Genomic DNA, 17933 nt, shown 5'->3' on the forward strand with positions numbered 1-17933 from the left:
GTTATAGCTTTATTTAGTTTTTCTACCTCAGTTTGTGTTAGTTTAGGTAGGTAATGTGTTTCTAGAAATTTTTTTATTTCCTGTAGGTTTTCAAGTTTGTTTGAAGTACAGTTTTTCATATGATTGTGTTATGATTCTTTTAATTTCAGTTGGGTCTGTTATGATATCACCCATCTCATTTCTTACATGGGTTATTTGCTTCCTCTCCTGTTTTTCTTTGGTAAATTTGGCCAATGGTTTATCAACTTTGTTGATCTTTTCAAAAAACCAGCTTTTGTTCTTGCTAACTCTTTCAATTGCTTTTCTATTCTCTATTTCATTTATTTCTACTCCAATTTTTATTATTTCCTTTCTTCTGGTGCCTGTGGGCTACTTTTGCTCCTCTCTTTCTGTTTGTTCGAGTTGCAGTTATTGTTTTGATTTTGGCCCTTTCTTCTTTTTGGATATATGCATTTATGCTATAAATTGACCTCTGAGCACTGCTTTTGCTGTGTCCCAAAGATTCTGGTAGGATGCAGTTTCAATCTCATTTGTTTCTGTGAATTTCTTTATTCCATCCTTGATTTCCTCTATACCCTAGTAGTTTTTGAGCAAGATGTTGTTCCATTTACATTTATTTGATTTTTTCTTTGCTTTTTTTGTCATCAAATTCTACTTTTATGGCTTCATGGTCAGAAAAGATGCTTTGTAATATTTCGATGTTTTGTATTCTGTTAAGACTTGCTTTATGGCCTAATATGTGGTCTATTCTGGTGAATGTTCCATGTGCATTGGAAAAGAAAGTATACTTGGCTGCTGTTGGGTGGAGTGTTCTGTATATGTCTATGAGATCAAGTTGGTTGATTGTGGCCTTTAGATCTTCCATGTCTTTAGTGAGCTTCTTTCTGGATGGTCTCTCCTTCACTGAAAGTGGTGTGTTGACGTCTTCTACTATTATTGTGGAGCTGTCTATTTCTCTTTTCAGTGCTGTTAGAGTTTGTTTTAAGTATTTTGGAGCCCTGTCATTGGTGCATAAATATTTATTATGGTTATGTCCTGCTGGTGTATTGACCTTTTAATAGTTATATAGTGTCCTTCCTTATCCTTTTTAGTGGATTTTGCTTTAAAGTTTATTTTATCAGAGATTAATATTGCCACTCTTGCTCTTTTGATTGTTGTTTGCTTGATACATATTTTTTCCATTCTTTGAGTTTTAGTTTGTTTGTGTCTTTGAGTCTAAGATGTGTCTCTTGTTGGCAGCGTATACACTGACAGTGTTTTTTAATCCATTCTGCCATTCTCTGTCTCTTTATTGGTACATTTAGTCCATTTACTTTCAGTGTAATTATTGATAGGTATGAGTTTAGTGCTGTCATTTTGATGTATTTTATTTGTGTTGTTGATATTTTCTTTGTTCCACTTAATTTTCTGTGATGAGTTGTTTTTCTTTATGTATTTTCTTTTCATCTTTTTCATTGTTGATTTTGTATTTGCTAAGTCTTTATGTTTTTCTTCTTCTTTATTTTGATGTGTAGGATTGGTAGTTTTCTTTGCGGTTAGCTTAACAGTTACCTCTACTTTTTCTAAGTTAAAACCAATCTTTATTTCTTAATATTGCCTTGACTTCCTCTACATATGAAAGTTCTATGACTACATTATTTAGTCCCTCTTTTTTGTTTTAATATCGTCATGTTTTACATATTGACATCTCTGTTTTCATATTTTCAGTGTTTTAGCTTTGAGTTAGTTTTGTGACTTCCCTGTCTTGGTTAATATCTGGTTATTCTGTCCTGTGATCTAGTCTTAGGTTGTTATCTGATGTTAGTGATTCTCTAACCAGAGGACTTCCTTTAGTATTTCTTGTAATTTTGATTTGGTTTTTATAAATTCCCTTAACTTCTGTTTATTTTGAAATGACTTAATTTTGCTGTCGTATTTAAGAAACAGCTTTGCTGGATATATAATTCTTGGCTGGTAATTTTTTTCCCTCAAGCCTTTATATATGTCATACCATTGCCTTGTTGTCTGCATGGTTTCTGCTGAGTAGTCAATGTATAGTCTTACTGACTCTTCTTTGTAGATGACTTTTCCTTTATCCCTAGCCACTCTTAAAAATTCTGTCTTTATCTTTAGTTTTGGCAAGTTTGATTATAATATGTCTTAGTGACTTTCTTTTGGGATCTACCTTGTGTGGGGTTTGATGAGAATCTTGAATAGATATCTTCTCATCTTTTGTAATATCAGAGAAGTTTTCTGCCAACAAATCTTCAACAATTCTCTCTGTATTTTCTGTTATCCTCTCCTGTTCTGATACTTCAATCATTCATAGGTTATTCCTCTTGATAGAGTCCCACATAGTTCTTAGGGTTTCTTCAGTTTTTAAAATTCTTTTATCTGATTTTTCCTCAAATAAATTGGTGTCAAGTGTTCCATCATCAATCTCATGAATTCTGACTTTCATTGCCTCAATTCTGCTCCTATGACTTTCTATTGAGTTGTCTAATTCTGAAATTTTATTGTTAATCTTTTGGATTTCTCTCTTTGCTATCTCTCTATGGTTTCTTGGAGCCTGTTAAATTTGTCATTATGCTCTTGTGTAACCTTCTTATGTTCCTCTGTTGCTTTGTCTGTGTGTTCCCTTGGCTTGTTCTGGGTTTTGCATGATCTACTACCTGATCTCTTGAAGAGCTCCGTATATTAATCTTTTGAATTCTACTTCCAGTAATTCCAAGACCTTCCCTTCCTCTGGGAGGTTTCTTGGTTCTTTGTTTTGGTTACTTGCTGAAGCCATCGTGGAATGACTCTTTATGTGATTTGATATTGACTGTTGTCTCCAAGCCATCAAAAATTTATTATATTTATTTATGTTTTCTTACTGTGTCCTAGCTGCTTGTTTTGTTTTGATATGCCCAAATAGGCTGCTCATGTGAGCTAGTTTGATTACTGGTGCCTTTTAAGCTCTCACATTCTGTCACCAGGTGGTTAGAGCTGCTACTAGGTATGTGAGCACAGGAGTCCATTTACTTTTCATGAGTGGATTCACCTCATGTGTCCAGGTCATTGGTCACTAAGTGTGTGGTGCAGGTTCTCCCTTTACACTCCTAGGTGGTCAGGGCTATGTAGGGGTAATTGGAACAGTTACAGGTATCTGGCTGCAGCAGTGTATTGTGTGCTGGCAAGGTAGGGAGCTGATAACTCCCCCTGAGTGCCTGGGTGGAAGGGGTGTCCTGTTCCCTAGAGTGTGTAGGTGGGTGAGCTTTGCAGCCAGACTTGGGGCAGCCAATGCTGTTGACTGTAAGGACTGGGAGGTACCACTTATTCTGGAACCACTGTCTTGGGTGGTTAGGTGGATTGGGTGGAACCACCAGTCCTCAGGTCCCTGATGTGGGTAAGTGAGGACCCTGATTAATGGGCAGGGTGCTGTCAAATATCATGAATCTGCCACTCCGCCTTAGCTGTTGCAGTTGAGAATAGGCTTCAGGCATGTACCCTGTGCTGTTAGAATGGGCCCACACAGGTCTTGGCAGGGGTGAAGGGCATTCGAAGTCCATGGACCCCTTATGCCTGTGCCTAGGCAAAGGGGCTGGCAAATTATTTTTTCCTGTTTGTTATTTTTATGTTAATTTGTTCCCTCTCTAAAGCCAGGAGAATGGCTTGGGCCTGTGACATGTCCCACTTCCGGCCCAGGGGCTCAGCAATCACTGAAGCCGAACTGGGACCAAAGCAGAGCCAGGAGAGGGCAAGTAAATAGGAGAGAGGTACTTCTCAGAGGGGAAGAGTTTTTTTGATCCCACGAGTTAGGTTAGATGCTTGCACTTAACTTTCGCAGATTCAGCACTGCTTTCCCCTGGTTCCACAGGCCCTTGCAGACTCTCTGCTGCTTGGTTTCTCCCGCTATGGAAAACGCATCCCAAGGGCTACTGCTTGCCTAAGCCTGTGTGCACTGGCCAATCCAGCCTGCAGGGTGCTGGCCAGGTCTGGTCTGTCAACTCCTTGGTGCTTCTCAACTGTCTCTCCCTCCTGCTGCCGCTCAGTCCGACTCCTCAACTTTGTCTTTGATGTTCAGGACTCCTAGAGTGTCATATATAATTGATTTGCTTGTTTTTGTTGGTCTTTGTTGTAAGAGGGACCACAGGAAGCGTCTGACTACTCTGCCATCTTGGCCCTGCCTCCTTGCATTTCTCATGATTTTTATCTTTGTCCCAATATTATTATTAATTTTATGAGAATAAAGATTTTTATCACCAATATGTACATTTTTATTTATTAGACCCATTTTTTTTAAGCCTTTTTCAAATACTTATCTGGATGCATAATTTGTAAGACAACATGTTACAACATGGAACTGCTGTAGTAAGTGGGTGATGGAGGGGGTTTGGAACTCTGACACTCTGATGCCTTCCCCATTCTCTAACACATCCTTCCCTTCGGTGGTTCTCAAGGAATCCCTGGGCCTATGTGGAAACTAGCGCAATTATTTGAATATATCATTGGAATGCTTTTCAAACTTTGTTGTGTAGACACAGATGTGACTTTGCCAAAACAGGACTGTTGGTCAAATGTCACCTCCATGAGATACCTTGAAATGCTCATTCTTTAATTAATGTGGGAAAGTCCAAATTTACTACTGAAAAGCAGATTAAATGTGTCAACATAAAGTAAAGAGAAGTACATCTGGACAACATAATTTCATTTTTTAGCATTAAAAATGTCATTAAAAGAGAAGTAAAATTTCAATAAGCACTAATCATCTCCATTTGCACATTATCTTTGGAGAAAGTAGGATATATTATAAGTGTAACAGAAATGCCACACTTTCCCACAGCTGGTCTTTTCTCTGATTTTTATTGCTGTTCGTTTCTATTTAATTCGCTCTAGTCTTGAGTGTATTTCTTAGACTCACATTGGAACTTCTTCTATGGCTCTCTTAATCTTGCTTCTTTTTGGATTTCACTTGTCCTGAATCATGTTTAATTTAGGAACTAGGAGTATAAAAATAGCTGCTTATATCTCTTGCAACAATATGGGCTCAGATGTTTACCAGAATTTCTCTTGCTATTCATCATGGAGAAGAAAGGTATTGCTGTTGTTGTTAGGTGCTGTCAAGTTAGTTCCAACTTATAATGACCCTATGTACAACAGAACGAAATACTGCCTGGTCCTGCACCATCCTCATAATCATTGCTATATTTGAGTCCATTGTTGTAGCTACGGTGCCAGTCAATGTCAGTGAGGGTCTTCCTCTTTCTTGCTGACCCTCTGCTTTACCAAGCATGATGTCCTTCTCCAGGGACTGATTCCTCCTGATAACATGTCCAAAGTATGTGAGACAAAGTCTTGCTATCCTTGCTTCTAAGGAGCATGCTGAGTGTCCTTCTTCCAAGACAGATATGTTCATTCTTCTCGAATTCCATAGTATATTCAATATTCTTTGCCAACACCATAATGCAAGTGCATCAATTACTCTTCTTTATTCTTTGTCCAGCTTTCACATGCATATGAGGAAATTGAAAATACCGTGGCTTGAGTCAGGTGCACCTTAATCCTCAAGGTGACGTCTTTGCTTTTTAACACTTTAAAGAGATCTGTTGCAGCAGATTTGCCCAAAGCAACACGTCGTTTTATTCCTTGACTGTTGCTTCTATGGGTGTTGGGTGTGGATCCAAGTAAAATTAATTCCTTGAAAACTTTAATATTTTCTCCATTTATCATAATGTTAGGGATCCCTGATGGTGCAGTGGTTAAAGAAAGGTCAACATTTTGAAAATGTCAGTGGCCCTGCAGGATAAAGATGCGGCAGTCTGCTTCGGTAAAGATTTACAGCCTTGGAAACCCTATAGAGCAGCTCTACTTTGTCCTATAGGATCGCTGTGAATTGGAACTGACTCAATAGCAGTGTTTTTGGGTTGTTTTGGGTATCATGATGTTGCTTATTGGTCCAGTTGTGAAGATTTTTTTATGTTTTCTTTATGTTGCGGTGTATTTCATACTGAAGGCTGTAGTCTTTGATTTTCATCAGTAAGTGCTTCAACTCCTCTTCACTTTCAGCAAGTAAAGCTGTGGCATCTACATACGGCAGGTTGTTAATGACTCTTCCTCCAATCCTGATGCTGAGTTCTTCTTCATATAGCCCAGCTTCTTGAGTTATATGCTCAGCATACAGAATGAATAAGTATGGTGAAAGGATAGAACACTGATGCACATCTTTCCTGATTCCAGATCATGCAGTATCCCCCGTTCTGTTTGAAAAATATTAGCTAAGATTTATGCTCTCATTCCTCTCACCTGCATGACAGATTCCTATGTGGCTCTGCTCCTTTTTCAGCCCAATCAGAAACCACCAGAAGAAAAACAATGTCTGTTGTCACTGGTGTCTACACAAGACTGATCAAATGTCCTGCCAATCAGGAAAATGATACCAGGTGAACATTCTTCTAACATAATGCAGTTAACATTTACCAGCTATGCACTATTATTGACAGAATGTCCTTTCAAATTAATTGTCAGCATTGGAAAGAATTTCTTTATTAAAGGTAGTTCTCCGACATGATTTCCACCTCAGTGGATATTTTATCAGTTCATCTTCTTTTGTCTTTCCAAAAAATATTTAATACTGTTTTCAAACAATTTTATTGAAGTTTCCTCAAAGCATGTGCCAAGTAAATGTTACCCTCATGCCTGTGAGTGGCCAACCAAAGAACAGAGCTGCTTAGGAAGGAGTTGGGAATAGGAATCCAACTAAGTATGAATGGTTGGCAGATCCTACATCTAGGCAGACAAAGAATCAAAGCAAGTGATATAAGCAGGGCGTGTGTCCAGCAGAATTTTAGGATATCTCCCAAGATTCCCACCTGCTTTTGTACATACTTTATGTAATCACCTCACCTTGAATGTGGGGAGACCTGTGAATGCGACGAGATAGTCCCTTCTATGATTATGTTTTGTTGTGTAAGATTCTGTTGTAGCAGACAACAGATTCTCCTGTGACTCTGAAGAAATAAGTTGTCATGTTGTGAGAAGATCACATAGCCGAAGATCTGAAGATGACTTCTGGGAGCAGATAACAATCTTCATTACACAGCCAACAAAGATGGGAACCTCTGTCCTACAACTGAAGGAACTGAGTTCTGCCAACAATCTGAATGAGCTTGGAAAATAACTCAGAGCTCCACATGAGAGCCCAGTCTGGCCGAAATTTTTATTTCAGCCTTATAAGACCCTGAGCAGAGAACCCATTTGAGCCCACTGGACTTCTGACATATGGAACTATAAGATAATAAATGGGTATTGTTTTAAGCTGTTAATTTGTGATAATTTGTTATATAGTAATAGAAAACTAATACAAGGGGATATTAAAAATATTTAATAAACAAAAACAAAAAGAAACCTATTGCTATCAGTTTTGACTCATGGCAACCCCATGTGTTACAGAGCAGAACTGCTCTATAGAGTTTTCTTGGCTGTAATCTTCGCAAAAGCAGATCGCCAGGCCATTCTTCCATGGTGCTCATAGAGAGGTTTGAACTGCCAGCCTTTAGCTGAGTGCAAGCTGTTTGTGCTACCAAAGGACCTTAATAATTAGAACAGTATGAGTACAGTCTGGTCACAACAGATGCTGGCCATAGACAACAGTTATGCACCACCATGACTGGCTGGCTGTTACTCCTGGATTGAAAGCACTAACTTTAGTGACAGAGAGTCCACCAGAGTGGAGGGCTTTTGCCAAGCCATCAATCCACACACCTCATCCATTTTGTTTCTGAATAATTCTGGCCTGGCTGTGGCCATCCTTACATGGGGATAGTCTGTCTCTTGTCTAGCACAGTGAAACAGGCTTCCAGGTGCTTGGTATACACGTTTTTATGAACATATAAAGCACATCTGCAGTTCCTCAAGGCTGGCAATTGGCATATAGGTGACTCTCAGCTCTGGTGATGGGAATTCAGGAGAGTACATATGCCACCTCTACACTTAGCCTAATCATTAACTTGAGCTGTGTCTTCACCAAAGCTTGCAACACCTACAGACACAGTGGCACAATTATTAGATTTATAGCTTACGTCTTTAAACCATGCTCTGGTTTTACAACCATGTGACTGAAATGCAGCCAAATTGCCAAAGCGGTGCAATAAAAGAGGACCAAAAAAAAAAAAAAAGTCTACAGATTTGTCTAACCACCACTTGTCCCTTGAGTTATGTTGCTCTTCCAAACGGAGTTTTTTATTTGCCTTTTTCATCCACTTACTTCACTTTCATTACTGTGATATATATGGATAGTTTCCATGCAAATTATTTTCATCTTGCTCAGGCTTAACACAAGAAGCTCTGTTTGTACTTTCCATTTGCTGTGGCATAGTGGCCACTGATGCTTAATGATGTCTTTTGAACATAAAGAGAAAATTCCTCAGGCATCAGGGTTAAAAAAAAAAAAAAATGGCAACTTATCTGTAAGCCTTCAGGTTTTTCTGCAGCAATATTCCATGCCAAAAACAAACAAAAATCTACAAGATTCTGAGAGGCAACAAGTGTGATCTATACATTTTATATTCAACCAAGTCATTGTTTAAATATGAAAGGAGTAGGCAGACATTCCCTAAACATGCAGGAGCTCAGACTGTATCACTTGTTTAAAAACAAAGTACTTGATGAAAAACAGCCAATTGTAATATAATTTTTTTTAAAAAAGCTCAGAAATGGAGAGTTGTGGTAAACATATTGGTGTGAATACTGAATTCACATTAATACAGAATTAAGATGAAACTGGGGAATATGTTCCATAACAGAAGTAAATGATATATAACTTGATGTTATTAAAATAACATAAAAATCTGGAGATAGGGTTGGGGAGGTGGGTGGGAGTGTGAACTTTTAATTTTTTCAGAACAAGCAATCAATCAGTATTGACTAAATTTGACACATTTAGCTAAAAAAATTAATGACTCCAACTTCTTAATATTTCTCTTATTATTACCTTCTTATATTTGGTTTTAACTTTTTAGAAAAAAATCTCCCTTTTAAAAATTATATTTTTTGTAAAGTCTAGCAACTCCTTCAGTTTTACTTGTATGTATATTTTTAAAATCTATTTGATATTAAATATTTTTAAATATATCTAAAATATTATAAAGAAATGTGAAATGACCAGGAGTTAGAAAACCAAAAAGGGAAAAACACCCTTGGCAAAGAATGGAAGAAAAAATTCAAGCTTCGACTTGTGATACTGAAGGACTCTATAAGAAAAATATTGAACAAAGCAGGAAGCATAGAGAAGATGGAAAGAATACAGAGAGTCACCGTACCGAAAAGAATTGGTCAATGTGCAAATATTTGGGGAGGTAGCATTTGATCAAGAACAGATGGTATTGAATAGAGAAGGCCAAGCTGCACTGAAGGCAATGGCAAAAATCAAGATTCCAGGAGTTGATGGATACCAATCGAGATGTTTCAACAAATGGGTGCAATGCTAGAAGCACTCACTCGTCTATGCCAAGAAATTTGGAAGAGAGCTACCTGGCTAACCAACTGAAAAATATCTAAATTCGTGCCCATTCCAAAGAAAGTTGATCCAACAGAATGCAGAAATTATTGAACAATTACTGAAATTTTGCTGAAGATAGTTGGAAAACGGTTGCAACAGTACATCAACAGGAAACTACCAGAAATTCAAGCTAGATTCGGAAGAGGATGTGGAAGGAGGGATATCATTTCAGATGTCAGATGGACCTTGGCCGAAAACAGAGTACACCAGAAAGATGTTTATTGGTGTTTTTTGACTATGCAAAGGCATTCAACTGTGTGGATCATAACAAATTATGGATAACATTGCGAAGAATGGAAATCCCAGAATACTTACTTGTGTTCATGCAGAACCTGTACATAAACAAAGAGGAAGTTATTTGAATAGAACAAGGAGATACTGTGTTTTGAAATCAGAAAAGGTGTGCGTCAGGGTTGTATCCTTTCACCATACCTTTTCAATCTGTATGCTGAGCAAATAATCCAAGAAACTGGACTATATGAAGAAGAATGTAGCATCAGGATTGGAGGAAGTCTCATTAACAGCTTCGCTTGCTGAAAGTGAAGAAGACTTGAAGTACTTACTGATGAAGATCAAAGACTTCAGTATGGATTTAAAGCACTTACTGATGAAGATCAAAGCCTTCCGTAAGGATTGCACCTCAACGTGAAGAAAACAAAAATCCTCACAACCTGACCAATAAGCAACATCATGATAAGTGGAAAAAGTACTGAAGTTGTCAAGATTTCATTTTACTTGGATCCATAGTCAATGCCCATGGAAGCAGCAGTTAAGAAATCAAAGGATATATTACATTGGGAAAATCTGCTGCAAAAGACCTCTTTAAAGCGTTGAAAAACAAAGATGTTACTTTGAAGACTAAGATGTGCCTGATGCAAGCCATGGTATTTTCATTAGCCTCCTATACATGTGAAAGCTGGACAATGAATAAGGAAGATAAAGGAAGAATTGATGGATTTGAATTATGGTGTTGTCGAAAAATATTGACTATACCATGGACTATCAGAAGAACAAACAAATCTGTCTTGGAAGAAGTACAGCCAGATTACTCCTTAGAAGTGAGAATGGCGAGATTTTGTCTCAAGTGCTTTGGACATGTTATCAGGAGGGACCAGTCCCTGGAGAAGGACATCATGCTCGGTAAAGTCGGCGGTCAGGGAAAAAGAAGAAGACCCTCAACAAAATGAGTTGACACAGTGACTGCAACAATGGGTGAAAACATAGCAACAATTGTGAGGATAGTACAGGACCAGGCAGTGTTTCATTCTGTTGTACGTATGGTCACTATGAGTTAGAATCAACTCGATGGTATCTAACGACAGTATATTTTTTATTATGTCTTTTTAGTACTAATTTAAAAAAAATAGCATGTTAGGGTATGATACCATTTTATGGATAATTTCTGCTGTTATTTATCCATCCATCCACCTATCATCTGTATTTCCATTAGCTCTTCTATCTGTATTTGATGCTTATCTAATATTAAAAATGATTATTACCAGGTGGTGTCATATGGGTTATTCTTAAAACTTTCTTATCTGTACTTTTTCTAACTTCTTTAAAAGGTAAGTGTGTAATTTTTACAAAAACAATTATTATTCTAAAAAAATAGAGAGAAGATATTTTGAAAGTGGCATCTCAGTTGTGATACAGATATTTACCCAAATAAAAAACTTTATGGAATATTTGAAGCTAGCCTTTACTTTTTAACTCCAGCTGTTATTCTTTAAGGACAGGAAAGTAATATTCCTTGAATTTGGGCAAAAAAGAAAGGCTCAATTTGATCCTGAAAGGTAAAATCTATAATGCAAATGTTACATTAAAATCTACTCCTTCCAGTTTTTGGGATAAACACCAGTAAGGCATTTCAATGCAATGTGTATATAGGAAGCTCAAAAAAAAAAAAAAAAAAAAACTTTAAATTCACTTGCATAACTGATTCAACAGTGCCTGGCATCTACTGGACACTCAATATATGTTACTTGCAAATGTGATGAATTAATGACTGGCTAAATCTCCCTACATTTAAAAATGCAAACATATCAACCCTTCAAACCTCTTATAGAGCACATGTCTACTCTGACACACTTGAGGTCGCCATGAGTCAGAATGAACTCAATAGCAACTGGTTTACTTGTTACTCTCAAATTAACTCTCAACATGTATTCAAGTTAATGTTCTTTCTCTTTTCTTTTACCTTCATTCTGTTCATGAGTATACCTTGCATTAGTTATCTATTGCTGAGTAACAAATTACTCCTAAATTTAACAGCTTAAAACACTAATGCTTATTATCTCACATATTTTCTGAGAGTCAGGGGACCCTCTTGGACTACCTTGTGAGTGGAGAAATATCAAGGAAATTGTGGACATATCTTTAAAACCTCCACGTTTACACAGCCCTTCCTTACCGTCTGCTCACTTTTTGCTCCTTGAAATCTTGGCCTTTGTCCCCTGCGCTCTACTGAAACTACTCTGCAAGATTCCTGTTAGCCTCTTTCTTGATTGCTCAAAGGCCTTTACGAACAATTGTAATCCTTCATCTTTCTGCAGCACTGGCTGCTTTTCAAATGTTTGACCTGTCTCCTTGGGTAGATTGCCAGCTCCTTGAAAAAAATGGATAATTTCTTACACAATTTTGTCTCCCACACAGTATCTGGCACAAAGAATATTCTAAACGCTATTTAACATTAATAAATATGCTCAGTTTACCTTGAAAATATTCCCAGTTTACACTGATTCTGTTAAAACAAAAGTCGAATCATGACACTTTGCTCAAAACACACTATGATTTCCATTTCACTCTGAGTAAAAGTCAAAGTCCTTGTAGCCTACAGACCCCTTTATGATCTGTGCACCCAACCCCCACTTCACACACCTCATATGCTACTGCTTTCCCTCACTCTAAGCTCCATTCACTTGGAGATCCTTGGTCTTCCTTAAATAATTTAGGTGTTCTTTGCTTCTGGAACTTTGTGCTGGCTGTTCCTTCTGTTTGGGACGTTCTCGATAGCCTCATTCCCTTACCTACTTGAGATCTTTGCTCACATGATACCTTTTCATTGAGGCATTTCCAATCACAGTATTTAAAACTGACCCTCTCAATTCCATCATTCCTTATCCCTCTTTTCCTGCTGTATTTCTATCTATAGTAACTATCACCAAATGGCACACTATATATTTTACATTTTTTTATTTTGTTTTTGTCTATCTTCCCGCACTGTAACATAATCTCTGTTTAGTTGACTGCTGCATGCCTGGAATAGTGCCTAGCATATGGTACACATTCAATAAATATTTGCTGAATTGGTTGATTAATTAATATTATGGACAGAACTAGAGTTGTGTTTCAGTAGGTGAGGGTAACAGCACCATGTTACCAAGCCCCTCCTCCTCATCCACCTATTCCCACTGGGGCCTTTATGGGAAAGAAAGAGAAGGCACAGGTGGGGATGGGAATGACTCCTACACTCTTTAAGGAGTGAGTTACCCCTCCCCACATACACATATTTGATAAAGAACAGGAGAAAATCACATAAAAATTAAAAGAGAGAGCAGAAGGGGGAATTCAGTAAGAAAACCACAGCTGGGAGCTGCAGAGAAAAAGTCTATCGAATAAGGAGGGCGTGCAGAGCTATTGCTATTTCTGTTCATGCATCACCATCTCCTTGCTCATTGACAGATGTCAAGCCTTCCAGATCACCCCAATTAAACTGGAGGTTCCAAGATCGCCTTTGAAAGTGGCTCCCCATAAATTACATTAAACACAAATTCCCTAGAGCACTATCGTACTTGAGCCTTGATGAAAATGTATTGCCTTGCTGTGTCCCACCTTAGACGAGGGAGAAGTAAACCAGTGCTGGCAGGGCTTGATTTCCTCATGAGAAAAGGGGAAAAGTTGGGGAAAAAGCCCTACATCTGTCCTTATTTGCTGGGTAATCGTGGCGGTGATAAGCAGGCTTTCAGATGTTTCATCCAGGGAGAACTCCTGGGAATAGGATGCTGTTGCTGAAACCAGCAAGGGGAGAAAGGAAAATGAATTTCTAGGGAGGAAATAAACACATAAATATATAGACATGATTTTTAAGTGAAACTGGCTTTGAAAAACGTCTGCTGGAAATATTAGAACCTGTTTTCATTTAATTTTTTTCAACATGTCACAAAACATTCATATTTTGATATCAAGGGATTCTTTCAAGTGAGACTTTGAGAGAGGAATACATCATTCAAATCCTGAATTCTAAAGTATTCATAAAATCAGTCTAAAATTTGCCAAAATTACTGTAAAAATTGACTACAAATTTGTTTGCGAGAAAGGAGCATAAAAATTTGGTTTTACTAAATACTATCTATTTATTTATCTACTAACTTATTTTAGGTCTGTAATTTTCAGTCTGAATCCTTAGATTCAAACTTTACCCATTCCAGTCTCCTACATGACCACATTATCCTTACTGATTTCCTTTTCCATGAAATCTCTGTTTCAGGTTGAGCCTGGACCAGTGGGCTCACATTTAATCTTATTAAGGCCTAAAGTGTGACAGTTAAAACCATGCACCCTGGAGTTACACAAACCTCCACAGTTCACAAGCTGTGTGACTTTGAGCTAGTTACTTTGCCTCTCTCAGTTTTAGTTCCTCATCTGTAAAATGGAGACAATAATATTGCCAAAGATGAAGAAATTGAAGATGTTTACCAACTTCTGCAGTCTGAAATTGATCAAACATGCAATCAAGATGCATTGATAATTACTGGTGATTGGAATTCAAAAGTTTGAAACAAAGAAGGATCTGTAGTGGGAAAATATGGCCTTGGTGATAGAAACGACACCAGAGATCAAAGAATTTTGCAAGACCAATGACTTCTTCATTGCAAATACCTTTTTTTTTTAACAACATAAACAGCAACTATCCACATGGACCTTGCTGAACGGAATACACAGGAATAAAATCGATTGCACCTGTGAAAAGAGACAATGGAGAAGCTCAATATCAGCAGTCAGAACAAGGCCAGAGGCCAACTGTGGACAGACCATCAATTGCTCATATGCAAATGCAAGTCAAAGCTGAAGAAAATTAGAACAACTCCAGAAGAGCCAATACAACCTTGAGTATATCCCACTTGAATTTAGAGATCATCTCAATAATAGATTTGAGAAATGGAACACTAATTACCAAAGACCAGATGAGCTGTGGAATGATATCAAGGACATCATACATGAAGAAAGCAAAAGATAAATAAAAAGGAGAAAAAAAAAAAAAGACCACAACGGATGTCAGAAGAGTCTGAAACTTGCTCTTGAATGGAGAGTAGCTAAAATGATTGGAAGAAATGATGAAGTCCAAGCTGCACTGAAGGCATTGGCAAAAAACAAGGCTCCAGGAACTGATGAAATACCAATTGAGATGTTTAAAAAAACTGATGCAGCTCTTGAGGTACTCACTCCTCTACATCAAGAAATTTGCACGAGAGCTTCCTGGCCAACCAACTGGAAAAGATCCATCTTTCATCTTCCTAAGATAGTTTATATGTTTTCTCTTTTCTGGTCTAAATTACAGCCTAGATTTGAATGACTCTATGTAATATGGCGATTAAGAACTCAGGATTGGAGCTAAAAGTTTAGATGCTGCCACTTGCACTCATTAGCTGTATGATCTAGCACAAATTATTTTAACTCTTCAAGCCTCAGTTTCCTTTTACAAAGTGTGGGAAGTAAAGTCTACCTCCTAGTATCATTGGGGTGATGACACAAGATAAGGCATGTAAAACACTGAGCACTTCACCTGCAACATAAACTCCAAAAATGATATCTTTTAAAAATAATATATATATATAAAAAGAATTATCTATGTGAGATCAAATTGACAACAGCAACGCAAAAGGTTTGATGGGAAGCCTAGTGAGTTGAAGATAATGGTGATGGAATAATTTGGAAAAGGACAGTGAGAATAGCAGCACAACTGGAAGAATGTAATTGATATCACTGAATTGTACATGTAGAAATTTTTGAAATGGTGCGTCTTTGGCTATGTATATTTTCACCGAAAAAGAAAAAAGGTCCTCCAAGGTCGAGAAGGGAGAGTGTTGACATGTTGTGGGGTTGTTAACCAATGTCATAAAACAATATGCATATTGACTGTGTAATGAGTAACTATTTGTTCTGTAAACTTTCACCTAAAGTACAATAAAAAAATAAATAAATAAATATAAATAATAATGTAAAATTATAATGTTGTTATTGTTGTTGGGTGCCATTGAGTTGATTCTGACTCAAAGGGACCCATATGACAGAGTAGAACTACCCCACAAGGTTTCCTAGGCTGTAGTCTTTACAGAAGAAGATCACCAGGTGTTTTCTCTCTTGGAGCTGCTGGTGGGTTTGTACAGCTGAGCTTTCAGTTAGCAGCTGAGCACTTAACCGTTGCACCACCAGTGATTCTTTAAATAATAATAAGAGACATTATTATTACTATAACTGTTGTTATTTTATTTTCTAGTTCTTAACTTCATGCTTTCTCTACCCTTGCTTGTGTTTCCAAAACTCCTTAGGGAAGCTCAACATGGATTGAGGTTCCCATGTTGAATGCAAATTCCCCAAACCTAGTAAATCAGAATTTTTTCCCATTAAACTTTCAACCTTTCCCGAATTCCTTCTTCATTTGGTGTAATTTTCTAACTCTTTCTCTTCCATGCCCCACATGTTTAGTGCCCTGGTTTTATTTGGCCAGAACGTCTCAAAATTCTGTTTGAGAATAATATAAAATGATAATGTTGTTGTTGTTAGGTGACATCGAGTTGATTCTGACTCAGAGCAACCCCCAAATTTTGTTTGCGAAGTTGTCTAGTATCAACTTCTCATACCTGAGGGGCACAAAGAATACTTATCTTAGATTTTGGGCACAGGTATACTTTCAAATATTCTTCCCATTCACCTCCATAAATATTTCCACACTAGACAAAATGGATTTCTCCTTTTTGGATAAGCAGTGTATTTTCACCATGGAATCTTTTATCTGTCTTTTCCTACTCATCCTTTGGCCAGGTCTTTATCAGTCCTTTTGGAAAGCCTTCCTCCCTCCATCTCTAAGCCTTTCCATTAATTCTTCCCAGAATAATTTAAAAACTACAAACTTTTTTTTTTTAACATCTTGCTGAACATTTTTAAGTGGCACACCATTTATTACTATTTCAAACGCAAACTTCTGACCAGTTTTCACACCTGTGTCTGCTATGCTTCATCTGTGCTTCACCTCTGTTCCTCCAGAGAAATCAGCGTGCCACCTCCCCTCCTGACTCACACAGTGCCTTCTTCATGCCCCTAAGACTGGGTTGTGTACAATCTTGGGCTTTCATCTTCCCATCCACTCCCACTCCTTTATTAAGTAATGATCTCAATCATCCTCTAAAGGATTCCGAAAACTCCTCTCCCAAAATAAACAAAGAAAAATCTAATTAATAACAATAACAAAATAAAATCAAACAAACAGACATGAGAAAGGAACTTAAAAAAAAGATTTTTAAAATTACCAAATAGTACCACGTCTAATGTGATGCTAATAACTTTGAAAATATGAATGCAATGAACAATTTTCTAAAATATCAAAATTGCCTAGGAGAAAGACTAAACAGCTTTAAAAAATAGGAAAAAATTGAAAATGGATCATAGAAATATCTCCAAAATATCTGAGTTTCAATGTTTATATGGGGACAAGTTTTTTTAAATGTCAACTGAATTGAATTTAGAAAAAAATTGTATAAATGTACTAATTTCATGTAGTAAGATTACTAGATTCTGATAGTAAAATCTGACAAGGACAGCAAAAATAAAATAATATATGTCTAAACTACACAGAAGAAATACAGCCAGAATGTTCCTTAGAAGCAAGGATGCAGAGACCTCTTCTCACTTACTTTGGACATGTAATCAGGAGGGACCAGTCCTTGGAGAAGGACATCATGCTTGGTAAAGCAGAGGGTCAGCAAAAAAGAGGAAGGCCCTCAATTAGATGAATTGACACACTGGCTGCAACAATGGGCTCAAGCATAACAACGATTATGAGGATGGAGCACCACCCAGCAGGGTTTTGTTCTGTTGTATGTAGGGTCGCTGTGGACTGGAACCAACTCAGTGGCAATTAACAACAGCAGCGAACTACATAGCTCTCTATATTTTTATTTTTATATATGTAAAAATCTTGTTTAAATATGTAGAAAATAAATTTTTAGAAAGCCTAAATAATCTATGTGTAAATTGAATTGAAATGTACTTTAAAGATAATCTATAGGACTTCCGGCAAGATGGCGCTCTAGGCAGAAACACCACGCCGTCCCTCCACAACAAAGATCCGAAAAACTAAGCCAAACAGAGAATCAACAATCCTGAAACCCTAGAACATCAAATGAAGAGATAAAGAACT

The sequence above is a fragment of the Trichechus manatus genome, unplaced genomic scaffold, assembly GCF_000243295.1.
Source record: "Trichechus manatus latirostris isolate Lorelei unplaced genomic scaffold, TriManLat1.0 scaffold00026, whole genome shotgun sequence".
Classification (NCBI taxonomy): domain Eukaryota; kingdom Metazoa; phylum Chordata; class Mammalia; order Sirenia; family Trichechidae; genus Trichechus; species Trichechus manatus.